Raw genomic sequence first — 13385 nt, forward strand, 5'->3', positions numbered from 1 at the left:
AGCCGTCGCTGGGATCATATCACCCCAGTGTTATTAGATCTTCACTGGCTACCAGTTGTCTACCGGGCCCAATTCAAGGTGTTGGTGTTGACCTTTAAAACCCTATATGGTTTTGGCCCAGTATATCTGAAGGAACACCTCCAGAATCACCGAGTGTGCCGCCTGACGAGATCAGCCTCGCAAGACCTTCTCTCGGTCCCACCGGTGAGACCAGCTAGGCTGGTACGGACCAGAGAGAGGGCATTCTCTGTTGTGGCCCCCACCCTGTGGAACTCTCTCCCTTTCGATCTCAGACATGCTCCCTCCCTGTCCAGCTATCGCCGAGCCTTGAAGACCTGGCTGTTCAGGCAGGCCTACAAGATTGGGACAGATTAACTTATGTTACAATTGAATTAATGACTGGTTTTTTAGCTTAAAATTTGATTATGTTGATCTATATGTATTGTTTTTATTCTTGTTGTTCGTCGCCTAGAGTGTCCCTAACCCGGACAGATAGGCGGCTGAAAAATAAAATTTATTATTATAAATTTATTATAAGTCGATTCCGACTTATGGCGACCCAACACAAAATGTAAAGAACAAAAGCAAAAAACAAAACTGCTTCCCCCCAAAATTGGACTTTTTGTTATAAGGAAAATAATGGATTTACTTGTTTGTTTATTTCTCATCCTTCCTCCCAGTAGGAGCCCAGGGTGGCAAACAAAAGGACTAAAAATACTTTAAAATATCATAAAAACAGACTTTAAAATATATTAAAACATCTTTAAAAACATTGTTTAAAAAGCTTTTTAAACATAAAGGTTTTAAAATATGTATTTATTTATTTTTAAAAAAGAAGGTTTAAAAACATTTTCAAAGCAATTCCAACACAGATGCAGACTGGGATAAGGTCTCAAAAGGCTTGTTCAAACAGGAAGGTCTTCAGTTGGCACTGAAAAGATAACAGAGATGGTTCCTGTCTAAAATTTAAGGGGAGGGAAAATACAGTGTGGGATAAGACTTGCTTTGATGTAGCATCGTCTAAACTCCCCACAAACAAGTCAGAGTGAGTGCTTGTTAAATAGCCAATGTTGTCTAATCTCCCTGCAAGTAAATCAGGAAGAATGTTCAATAAAGAAGTTTTCACCCCGAATGACAGTCAGGTCCAATGTTTAAGAGTCTGCCATGATAGGGTGCATTAAAGCCCAGATTTAGGCACAGGTGTGTCTCTAGTTTGCTGAGACAGGAGTGACTTCCAGATAACATATTTATTGAGCTTTCATAGAAACACTGGAAGCTGACTAGGCCATAGGTCTGTCTCGGTATTATGTACACCAGAGGTGGGGGAACCTCAGGTCAAAAGGCTCAATGCAGCTCTGCAGGCATTTCTTTGGCCTTCAGGACTCTCTCTGTAGGCCAGCCTTCACCAACCTGGTGCCCTCCTGATGTTTTGGACTACAATTCCCATGATTCAGTTCACATTTAAAGCTCAATTTATCAAATCCGCACTTTCCGAAACAATATGAGAACTGAAACACAGCCCTCCTTTGAAATTTGCACTTATTCAAATTTTGCAACAAAGTTCGCCAACCAAACAATGTTTACAAAAATGCATATATTAGGGGAAAGTGTACACAAAATGAAGATATTGGTGAAAACAACATACAAAAATGCATTACGTTAGGATAAATTGCTTGCAAAAAAAAGTGTACATTAGTCAAAACTACATGCAAACATGTGTTTAGTAGGAGAGATTTGCACTAAAATTCTGAGGATTTAAACAAAATGAAATGAATTCAAGCTGGGGAAAATGGGAAACTGAGAGAACCAAAATTGACAGATCCATCCCAAATGCCAGGTTGGGGAAAAGTGCTGTAGGTCCTGCTCCTTCCCAGGCCATATGACTTTCCAGCCTTACTCCACATCCTCGAGTGCTTTGGCCTGGCTGAAATGTGTCCTTCACCAGCGACGGTCCTTCTTGCTTTCTTGCGTGTGTAAAAACCTCTGACATCAATCTCTTGATGGCAGGAATGTAGCCTACTCACATCCCTTGCTCCGCCCATGTTTGCCTCTGGCCCCACCCACTGCTGGCATTTGGGACCCAGAAGATTGTTCATGAGGGAATGCGGCCCTCAGACTGGCAAAGGTTCTCAGTCTATGCTGATTAGCTAGCAGCTCTCCAGCGTTTTGGATATGAGCCTCTCCCAATCCTGCCTGGAGATGCCAGGAGTTGAACCTGGAGCCTTCTTGATGCAAACCAGATTCTCCACCATTGGGCTGTGGTCCTCCCCCAAATTCATCCTGATTTGTTTGCACAGAGTTTGCAGGGACTTTATATGACGCCAGCTGTTTGTTGAGCATTCATTCTGATTTGTTTGCAGTGAGGTTGGTACAGCATTGGGTCAAGCAATCGTTATTCTGGTTCATCCAGAGCTTGGAAAATTTACTTTTGTGAACTACAACTCCCATCAGCCCAATCCAGTGGCTATGCTGGCTGGGGCTGATGGGAGTTGTAGTTTTAAAAAGTAAATTTTCCAAGCTCTGCTGATTTGCCCATTAGTTTCCTTACTGCAATAAACAAGAGGTGGGGATCTGTTTATTTATTATTTTGTTTATTGCATGTATATCCCACCTTTCCTCCAAGGAGCTCAAGGTGGCATACATGGTTCTCCCCCTCCTCATTTAATCCTCACAACAATCCTGTGAGGTAGGTTAGGCTGAGAGGCAGTGACTGGCCCAAGGTCACCCAGTGAGTTCGTGGCTGAGTGAGTATTTGAATCTGGTCTCTCACGTCATACTCAACACTCTAACCCAGCCTTTCCCAACCAGTGTGCCTCCAGATGTTGTTGGACCACAACTCCCATCAGCCTTAGCCAGCATTGCCAATGGTCAGGAAGATGGGAGTTGTGGTCCAACAACATCTGGAGGCACACTGGTTGGGAAAGGCTGCTGTAACCACTACACCAGCCTTTCCCAACCTTTGGGTCCCCAGATATTGCTGGACTGCAATTCCCATCATTCCTGACCATTATACAAGGTGGATGGGAGTTGTAGTCCAGCAATAGCACAGCCTGAATTTGCAGGCGTGCAATTAAATTCCATCAGTAAAATAGTGACAGTCTGGAAGCAGCCAGGGAGCTGAGAACAGTGCATTTTGGGAGAGAGAGGTGTAAAGTTTGAGCCACAGCTAGGCCTGTGGAACCCCTTGAACATATGGAGGCCAGATGCAAAAGCAGAACCAGCCTCTTGTGCTGTTCATCAGGGTCAGGGGTCAGCATTGCTGGGTGCCTGCCACGAGGCCCACACCCTTTCAGGAGGCTCAATTCCAACCCCGGGGGCCTCCTAGCCCAGCTGGGCTCCACCTAGGGATGGAGAAAGAATTTGATTCAATTTGCATTTCGAGGTGAATCTAGCCAATTTGCACTTTCTGAAGCAATAAGCAAAATGAAATTCAGCCATGTGTCAAAATTCACACTTCTCCAAATCTTGCCATGCTGTTCTCCAGTCAAGTGATGCGCACAAAAATGTCAGTGTCAATATCTGTGTCACCTATGATATCTCTAGAGAGCCAGTGTGGTGTAGTGGTTAAGGTGTTGGACTACGACCTGGGAGACCAGGGTTTGAATCCCCACACAGCCATGAAGCTCACTGGGTGACCTTAGGCCAGTCACTGCCTCTCAGCCTCATGAAAGCCCTATTCATCAGGTTGCCATAAGTTGGAATCGACTTGAAGGCAGTACATACTCACTGAAAAAAGCATACACAAATGCATTCTTTTAGGGAAAATTACTTAGCAAAAATATGGCCATTAGGCAAAATTACAAACAAATGTGCATATTGGGAGAAATTTTGCACTAAAATATTAGTGAATTTTCATGAGGTCTTTTTAAAAAGAAACTGATGTGGAAATGTGGACAACTGAACAGGGAGTGGGAAAATTAGAAACTGAACTTGACAGATTGACCCTTCCCTCCAGTGGTGGCAGGTGCCCATTGGAACTGGTGGGGCAGACGGCAAGGAGACCAGACAGCACTTGCAGCTGGAGCCAATGACAGGCAGAGGTCTCTTGGGTCACCTTCCCTCAGGTGTGGCCTGCGGAGAGTCCCAGGGGCCAGATAGGCTTGGGGGTCCTGATGTTCCCCACTTCTGCATTACTTAATACAGGTGTGGGGAACTTTTGGCCCTCCAGATGCTGCTGAACTACAACTCCTACCAGCTCCAGCAAGCATGGGCAATAGCCAGGGATGATGTGAGGTGCAGTTTATCAACATCTGGAGGGCCATACATCCCCCACGCCTGACCTGACTTAACAGAAGGTGGACAAGGGCCATCTGTTTTCTTCCTGATGATGCAGTAAACCCAGTTCAGCCTGTCCTTGGCAGCCCAATTGCCTGCAAAGATGGCCATTTATGGCCTCTTATGCTCGAGAGTCATCTTACCAGGTGGCAAAGGGCCTTCAAGAACCCCTTGCTGGGCAAAGGAGCTCCTCAGCACCACCATGTGCCAATGTGTCCTCAGCGAGTGAGTTTATTTCGAAAGGCTTTTGATTAAAGGGCCATTGCTCAGCTGCAGCAGAGACTCTGTGTTGCATACAGAAGGTCCGAGGGCCCATCCCTGGCATCTCCACATAGGGATGGGTGAGAAATGTGATTCAGTTCACATTTAAAGCCAAATTCATCCCATTTGCACTTTCCAAAACAATATGAGAACTGAAAGCCAGCTATCCTTTGACATTCCCACTTATCCGAATATTGCGAGGCAGTTCTCCAACCAAGCAATTTCTACAAAAATGCATATATTAGGGGGAAGTGTGCACAAAATGATTATATTGCTGAAAATGACATACAAAATGTATATTAGGAGAAACTGCATGCAAAACTATGTACATTAGTCAAAACTGCATACAAAAATGTATTTATTGGGGGGAAATCGCACTAAAATGCTGAAGAATTTTCATGAGGGTTTTTAAAAACAAAATCTGCAAATTGCTGCAGAAATGTGGAGAATCCAAATTAAGATTAGGAAAACGAGAAACTGTGAGAAGCAAAACTGATCGATCCTTCCATCCCTATTTCCAGGTAAGGCTGGGGAAAGACTTCTGCTGCCAATCAATGTCAACGGTGCTGAGCTAACAGACCTTTGGTTAGTCTCAGTGTAAGGCATCTTCTTGTGTTCTTGACATCCCTTGTTAGGAGGCTGTGTTTCATTTGTGGTTCTTGCTGGGGAAGAGGACTTGTGGTCTGACCCAGATGGTGCCACGGATCCTTCTCTGTGACATTTGGGGAGTAAGGATGGGTGAGAATTTCAATTCAGTTCATATTTCAAGCAGAATTTTTCAAATTCGCAGTTTCTGAAACAACATGAGAAGCGAAACACAGCCATCCTTTGAAATTTGCATTTATTAGAATTTTGGGATGCAGTTCACCAACTAACCAACATTTACAAAAATGCATATATTAGGGGAAAGCGTGCATAAAAATGAATATATGAGTGAAAATAACATGCAAAAAGGCATGATGTGATGAGAAATGGCTTGCAAAAACGTGTACCTTTACTCAAAACTGCCTACAAAAATGTGTTTATTTGGAGAAATTCACACTAAAATGGTGGAGAATTTTCATGAGGATTTTTTTTTAAAAAAATCACAGATTGCTGTAGAAATGTGGAGAACTGAATTTAACAATGGAAAAATTAGAATCTGAGAGGACCGAAACGGACAGATCTTTCCATCTCTATTGGGGAGTGGGGAGAGGAGCGGTGCCATCTGGTCAAGACTTTGGGGTAGAAACCGGGGTCCCACTGAGCAGAATTAGCCAGAGCCCCCACCCCCAAAATCAGGCCGGGCTCCAGTGCTGTGTCAAGGGCCCAGGAATTCAAAGGGGCCCCTCATTGGCCCCAAACCTGCCATCAGATCCAGCTATAAATCACAGTTCCCAGCTTTGTGGGAAACTGTTGCGGATCGGTGGGGCATCCGGAGGTAAAGAAGAGTAGGTCTCACTTGAACTTGTCTTCACCCCAGCCCCTGGGACGGAGGAGGCCGGATGCCACCACAGGAGCCAATCGGCTGGCCACTTGGCTCTTGAGAGGGCTCAGGCCTGCTGGCAGACCTGAGAGGGAAGTAGCCCCTCATGTCCACTTGTGAGCTATTTACGGGAGCCTGCCTCCTCTCTCCACAGCCATTCCAGCGAGGACTCAAAGACAGAAGAGCAAAGAGCAGCAGGGCACAGCCAACTTCAGGGCCTAGTCATGCTAAGCCACTCAGAGAGGAGCTGGAGAAGGAAGGAGGCATGATCCAAGAGTGACGGTGGTGGCAAGGGTTACGCGGCTATTGCCAGCAGACAAATCTCAGAGAGGGGTTGTGATCATGGTTGTACCTAGGCATTAAATAAAGTTGTTGTTTTCTCTTTGCAGGAGCTGCACCCATGGGCCTCAGAAGTTTGGAGCTGGCCCTGCCCAAAATGCAGCAAGGTTGTTTTGCCACATTGTGAAATCATGCACATGGCCATCAAGGGTGACCACTGAATGCATTGCCAAAAAAAAGGGCCAGGAGAGGAAACAGGCTTGCACAACATTTATATATACTTATATGTATACATATAGATGCAAATGTAGAAACCATTGCCAAAATTTAAACTGAAATGCAGCACACCTCACCGTAGTGAGAAGGCTGTGACCTAGAGGTGATCTGCATGCCTGCTCAGTCTGCTGTCTGGGTGCAAACTAACTGTGGGTGGGCAACTACTTCAATGCCCCTCCTGCTCTTGCTTCTTGCAGTTCTAAGTTTTCAATCAATCTTGGAGAGGGCAGGCCTTCAAATAGAGGATCATTTTGAACATAAGACCATCCTTTCTTGACCAACACAGAGACACCCTCTTACCATCTAAAGAGCCAACCCGTGCCCCAGCCCATCCCCAAAATCCAACATGACCTAACTGCACCATTGCAACAACTAGCTGAACTGTCAACTCTGTTCTCCCAGGAGGTATTCTTCCCTTTGGAATTTGCTCCCTCCACGTGGTGAGCTGTGCGTTGTGTTTGGGTCCGGCTCTGCGCCACGTGCTTCTCTCCCTCTGGCTGGGAGCAGGGTCCAGAGTCAACAAACTCACCTGTCCTAGGAGGAACCCCGTTGCCCCGACTAATGGGAAAGCGGAAAGGCTGACGGAGGGAGAAGCAACATAACCTTTGGAATGCCAGGCTGGGAAGCGTCTAGGAGATATTTATTTATTTATTTATTACATTTGTATATTGCCCCATAGCCGAAGCTCTCTGGGCAGTAAATAAATAAAGGGGATACGGCAACCAGGGCTGTGGAGTCGGTACACCAAACATTCGACTTCGACTCCTCTATTTTTCTACTGTCCGACTCCGACTCCTCTATTTTTCTACTGTCCGACTGCGACTCCACCCAAAATTGCTCCCAACTGCACAGCCCTGGAAAGGGCTGTAAATGTCTTTTTAAATTGGAAGCTCTCATAGGAGCATTTTTATCGCTGCCTGAATATATGCTGATCTTGGCATCACAGCATTTGTCTTCATCTGGGTCCTGTGTCATACACTGACACACAAAATGTTTTCCATCTTGAGTTATGGTGAAATGCTCAACTACAGCTGACTTCATGGGAAGCTTCTTTGACATTTTGCATTTATATTTTAAAAAAATTGTCAATCAAAATTTATTTTGAAGCTGGAGTCAATACATTACTACCGACTCCGACTCCAACTCCACCCAAAATTGCTTCCGACTCCGACTCCACAACTCCACAGCCCTGATGGCAACACAACAAAAGACCACATGGTTGGAGCAAGCCAAGGAGAGAGACAAAACCAGAGAGGAGAGAAACAAAAGCAAGAGAAGCAGAGAGAGAAAATGTGTGAGAGAGTGAGTGAGAGAGAGGAGAGATAAATTGAGAGAGAGCAAATGAGAGCGCACAAGAGAAAAGAGATCCACCCCGTACATTTTAAAGCGCATCCAACACACATTTGAAGCACATGGCTTCCGCCAAAGAATCCTGGGAACTGTGCTTTCCCCCTCCCAGAGCTACAAATTCCCAGCATCCTTAAGAAACTCCATTTCTCATTATTCTTTAGGGTAGTTGCGTGCTTTAAATGTGCATTGGGTGTGCTTTTAAATGGAGGGTGGTGTGGACCTGCAGTCGATAAAATGAGAGAGGGAACGAGAGGGAGAGAACGTGACAGAAAATGACAAGAGAGGAAAAGAGAGAGAGTACTCAGGTTCATCACCGGCTGGAAGGCCACTCTGGGCACCTGCACTACTGGACTGTCAGCTCGCCAAGTATATTCTATTTTGAGGCTCTGCCTAAAAAGTATGCTAGGCCTGTACAATACCAGCTGAGTCGGAATATAGTATTCTCACCCACTTTAGTTGTGGATACATAGAGTTCTGTAACCTCCCGGACCCACTGCACATTCTGCTGAGCCGCACCACCAGGAGCCAAAATGCGAAACTGACAGAGCAGACGGTGGGATCAGATGGCCCGGTCTGACCCTTGCCTCTCTGAACCTAGAGCTCAGTTCAAATCCCCTATTAAAAAAAAAACCTCCCTGCAGATAGAAAAGTAGCACAACAGGGAGAGGGCTGGGCTAGAATATTATTTGTTTGATTTATTTTATGTATTTGTTTGTTTGTTTATTATTTGATTTATATCCCGCCTTTTCTCCTAGCAGGAGCCCAGGGTGGCAAGATGGTCTTCCTTGCTGTTCCAGCTTTCTCCCTGGAGGGCATTGCGCTGTTGTTTTTTAAGCATGAAGGAGCATTCAGCAATGGTATTGTTCCCCCATCTTCGGTCAAACATGGAAGCTGAAATGTTTTGAATCTGTGTTGCTTTATGCAGTTGTTCATGGGTAGATTGCCATGCTTCATCTTCTAGAACGGGTTCCCTAACTGTGGTCCGCGAGCTTCATTCAGGTGGTCTGCGGCATGTCTGTAAAACTTAAAATTAAAGGTCATGCAGTACCTAGCACAGCATGTTACAATTCCTACAACAGATAGAAATGTTCAGCAATTTTCAAGTGGTCTATGGGGGGAAATAGTGTGAGGACCACTGCTCTAAAAGATCTTTGAGGAGAGCGCAGAGCAGGGCCATTGAGGGGTGTGGCCTAGGAAGGGGTGTGGACTACGAAGAAGCCTGAGGGCCCTCCAGGCCACCTTCAGCCCGCAGGCCTGAATGTCACCACATCTAATGAATAATGTTTGGCTTTCGCTACTTTCTCAATATCATATCAAGTGTTTGCAAGAGAACAATCCAGCCTCCTACCTGAGAAGCTGATATCTCATCCCATTCCATCTCAAGGGCCTTGCGGGGAAGGCTTTGATCAGAGACTTCTCAATTTCTCCTGCTTTCAGATCAAAGATAGCACTTGACACTATCTTGGTACTCATCGGTATCACCAAATGTGCTTAAAAAGTATTTTATTTCCTCATTCTAGTTTCCCAAGCAAGGCAATCTCTAATTAAGGGAAGCCTTAACATTTCTGAGCCTGCCGGATCAAAGGAAAGCAGACTTATAAGCTGGCTTTCTTAGGATGGATCAACTTGAACAGAATGTGTTGGTAGAATCCTGAGGAGGGAGAGGGGACTGTGCCCTTCAGACTGCATTGAGGGGGTTACCATTCTATACATTTCAAGGAATGAGGTGATACAATTCTAAACTGCACCATCTCAGGCTGCATGTCATGCCAGAGAGACGGCTACATTAAACTTCTCTTCCTGATGTACTAGCTTTCTTCAGGCAGGGAGTTCTTCTAAGTGTGGGGAAATATTAAAAATGAATGCTGCCTGCCGTCTAAAGTGTCACAGTCCAGAATTCTACCGCCTTTTTCTTCCCAATGTGTAGACTTTTTAATTAATTAATTTTATTTATTATTAAATTTCTATCCTGGGCTTCCTCTCTTCAGTCAAAGCAGACTTCTTTGCAGCACACCATTTTCTTTACGAGAGGTTTCAAATAAACCTTGCCACACCTGAGCTGCCTGGAGGGTATTTTTTGGACAAGTACATATTACAGATGTAACACGAACGCTCCTGTTCCTCACATTTCAGCCCAGCACCTTTTAAAGCTGTCACATATGCAAGCAGGAGATGGGTCTGGCTCTCTGGGGAGAAGGCAAAAAAATCCTTCTTGGCTACATACAGCCTGACGCTTCCAGCTCTGACTCTTAATTGCGTAGCGACCATCTTTTCAAGGGCCTTCACCCAGGAACACATTGCAAACATTTGCCCTAGAGAGCGCCCGGAGTATAATGACCACAACTCCTTTGTTGATGGTGCTTCACAATTTTAAAAGGTTGGGTAAACACTCACTCGTTGGCTTTCTCTATAGGGAGGAAGGTAGCTGTGCCTTACAAAAGAGACCAGGTGTCCCAGCACATGAGAGCACCTGTCTTTCATTGGCTGCTCAGAAGTCAGGACACAATCGTGGGTGATGATTGGCTTGTTCAAAAATATCCAGATGCCCTTGGCCACCCTCTGCCTGTGTTGGTAGCAACGATGAGGAACAGCAGTGCAGCCTTCCAACTTGGCTGTGCCCTGATGTTCAGTGATATGAGAGGAGAACCCTCTCAAGGTACTCCCGGACAAGCTGATGGAGTGTTGGAAAAACTAATTCAGGTCACATCCACAGCATCCATCTAAAGCACTCTTGCACCACTTTAACAGTCATGGTTCCCCCTTCCCCAGGCAAAGGATCCTGGGAACCAGTGGCAGCTCTGGGTTTTAGTCTGAACTTTCAAGGAGCTCAGCCTCCCTGTAGATTGTTAAGGGTGTTGAGAGTTGTTAGGAGACTCCTCACAGAGCTACAGTCCCCAGCGCCCTTAACAAACTACAGTTCCCAGGATTCATTGAGGGAAGCCATGACGGTTAAAGTGGTATAAGAGCATTTTCATGGTGTGAATGTGATTTGAGAGAATTATTATTATTATTATTTGATTGATTGATTGACTGATTGATTGAATTTATATCCTGCCCTTCCTCCCAGGAGGAGCCCAGGGCAGCAAAGAAAAACACTAAAAACATCTTTAAAACACCTTACAAACAAAACATATTTTAAAATATATCTTTAAAACTTTTTTAAAAATTGTGGTTGGATTAGGAGGACCTGGGAGACCAGGGTTCAAATGCCTACTCAGTCATGAAGCACACTGGGTGACCTTGGGCCAACCGATTCTCAGCCTAGCCTACCTCTCAGGGTTCTTGCGAGGATAAAATAGGGAGGTAGAGGAGAGCCATGAGTACTTGGAGCTCCTTGGAAGGAAGGTGCGATTAGGACTGGAGACCCTGTGGCCCTCTGGATGTTGTTGAAGCACAAGCCCCATCATCCCTGGCCATTGGCCATGCTGGCTGGGGCTGATGGGAGCTTGAGTACAGGAACAGCTGGAGGGCCACAGATGTTCCCCATCCCCAGGCGGAATATTAATAATTAACTGTGCCTTGTTTCTGGATATCACTTACTTATTTGACGTATTAGGTTTAGACTGCAAGCTTTGCACCCCATTGGGGGTGGCTTGGATTGGGCAGGGTGCCCCTCCGCCCAGATTTGCAGGCCTCCAGAAAGCCCCCCAAACGAGCCATTCCAGGGGAGGAGAGGGGCTGAACTGGCTTGCCTTGGGATCTGCTGGCCCCGACCTTGCTCCCCTGCCACCATTTGATAGCATCGGGGCTGATCTAGGCCCGATCACTGCATCAGCTCCAGGTTGACACAGCCATTTGGCTGCCCTACCTTAATTTCTGCCTGGCCAGTGTGAGCAACAGGGCTGTGGGTGCAGTGGTGGCTCCACTGCTGCCCAGCCAGGGTTTGAATTGTCCTGTTATACCCTACCTATACTCCAAATAACTTGAGGCAATGTACATGGCTTCCTCACACAAACACACACACAAACCTTTTATCTTCACAACAACCCTATGAGGTAGGTTAGGCTAAGAGATAGTGAGCCTGTTTGCATGCAATGAATAGTATGGCTTATCAGGACCAAGTGGCATGCTCTCGTCAGCTCACAGTTTGTCACAAAAGTACAGAGGTCATGGTTTGTTTCTCCGTAGTAAGCCATGACCTGAAAGTCAACAGTCTACAGTCAGCAGGTGTGGCCTTGTTGGTGGTACATCATTGGTGGCTCCTGGTTGGCATTGACCCATGATAGGGTCTTTTCAGTGGTGGCTCCCCATTTGTGGAATGCCCTCCCTGGTGAGGTGTGTCTGTCTTCAACATTATTGACTTTTAGGAGGAATTTGAAAACATTCCTGATTACCCAGGCATTTGGTCATTGAAACAGACTGCTCCTGGCAACCTGAACATCACTGAACAGAAGAATGTTTTTATCTGTAGCTGTTTTTAGAATGTATTAACTGTAACTCTTGTTAGAATATTTCCAGCTGTTTTTAGAATTGGTTTTTGTTGTTGTTAAATTGTTTTGTTTGGGCTCCTTTGAGAGGAAGGGCAGGATATAAATTTAATAAATAATGACAAACCATGGTTTCACGTTGGCTAGTGACTGTGGTCTGTTATAGAGGAGACCATGATCCTGGGTTCAGATGTAACAACAAGCCAATTCTTCCTGGTTTGTTGCTCGTGCTAGCCCCAGTGAAGAGGGAGCAATCAGGCAGTGGTTCTCCAATGCACTGCTCGATCCCAATAATCCAGGCGCGGAGAACCGTTTTTGATCCAAGGGCCACGTTCCCTTTTGGGCAATCTTTTGGGGGCCATATGCCAGTGGTGGGTGGGGACCAGAGGCAAAAAGTGGACAGAGTGATGGATGTGACCCTTATCTCTGTGCAGTAGGTTATATTCCAGCTATATGAAAGTCAGATATTTCTACATTCCCTCACAGGGCTGGCACCAGGTTGGGGTGGGCCCTTGGACACCAACCCCCGCCTGGTGGTTGCCCCGCCTCCTACATTGTGACATCAGTGTGCTGCATGCGCACATGCTGACATGATGATGTGGAAACTTGCGCCGGCCACGGAAGGGTGCTGTCTGGGAAGGTGGTGGAGCACCCACTCCATAGTCAGTGGAGGGTCGTGCGGTGTGATTTGCGGGTGCAAATCACACTCCATCACCTGATGCCATCATGGATCGTGGGGCTCCACCCTCCCACCCCCAGCCTGTAGATCTAGGCAGAGGCCCCTTGGGAGCAGCCGGGGCCATCGGCCCATGCCCCACTTGGCTGACCGGTGGTGCCAGACATGCTCCTGCACAGCCTCCATCCACACAAGCAAGAGGCATTCTCACAGTTTCAACCAAGCAAAATCACTCAAGGAGGGTGCAGAGCAGGGCCAGTGAAGGATGTGGTCCAGGGAAGGGGGAGTGGCTGGGGGAGCATTCTGAGGGCCAGATAGTGGTACCAGGAGGGCCATGCTTAGGCTCTGGGCCTGAGTTTTCCCACCCCTCGCAATA

The sequence above is a fragment of the Rhineura floridana genome, chromosome 15 (assembly GCF_030035675.1).
Source record: "Rhineura floridana isolate rRhiFlo1 chromosome 15, rRhiFlo1.hap2, whole genome shotgun sequence".
Classification (NCBI taxonomy): Eukaryota; Metazoa; Chordata; class Lepidosauria; order Squamata; family Rhineuridae; genus Rhineura; species Rhineura floridana.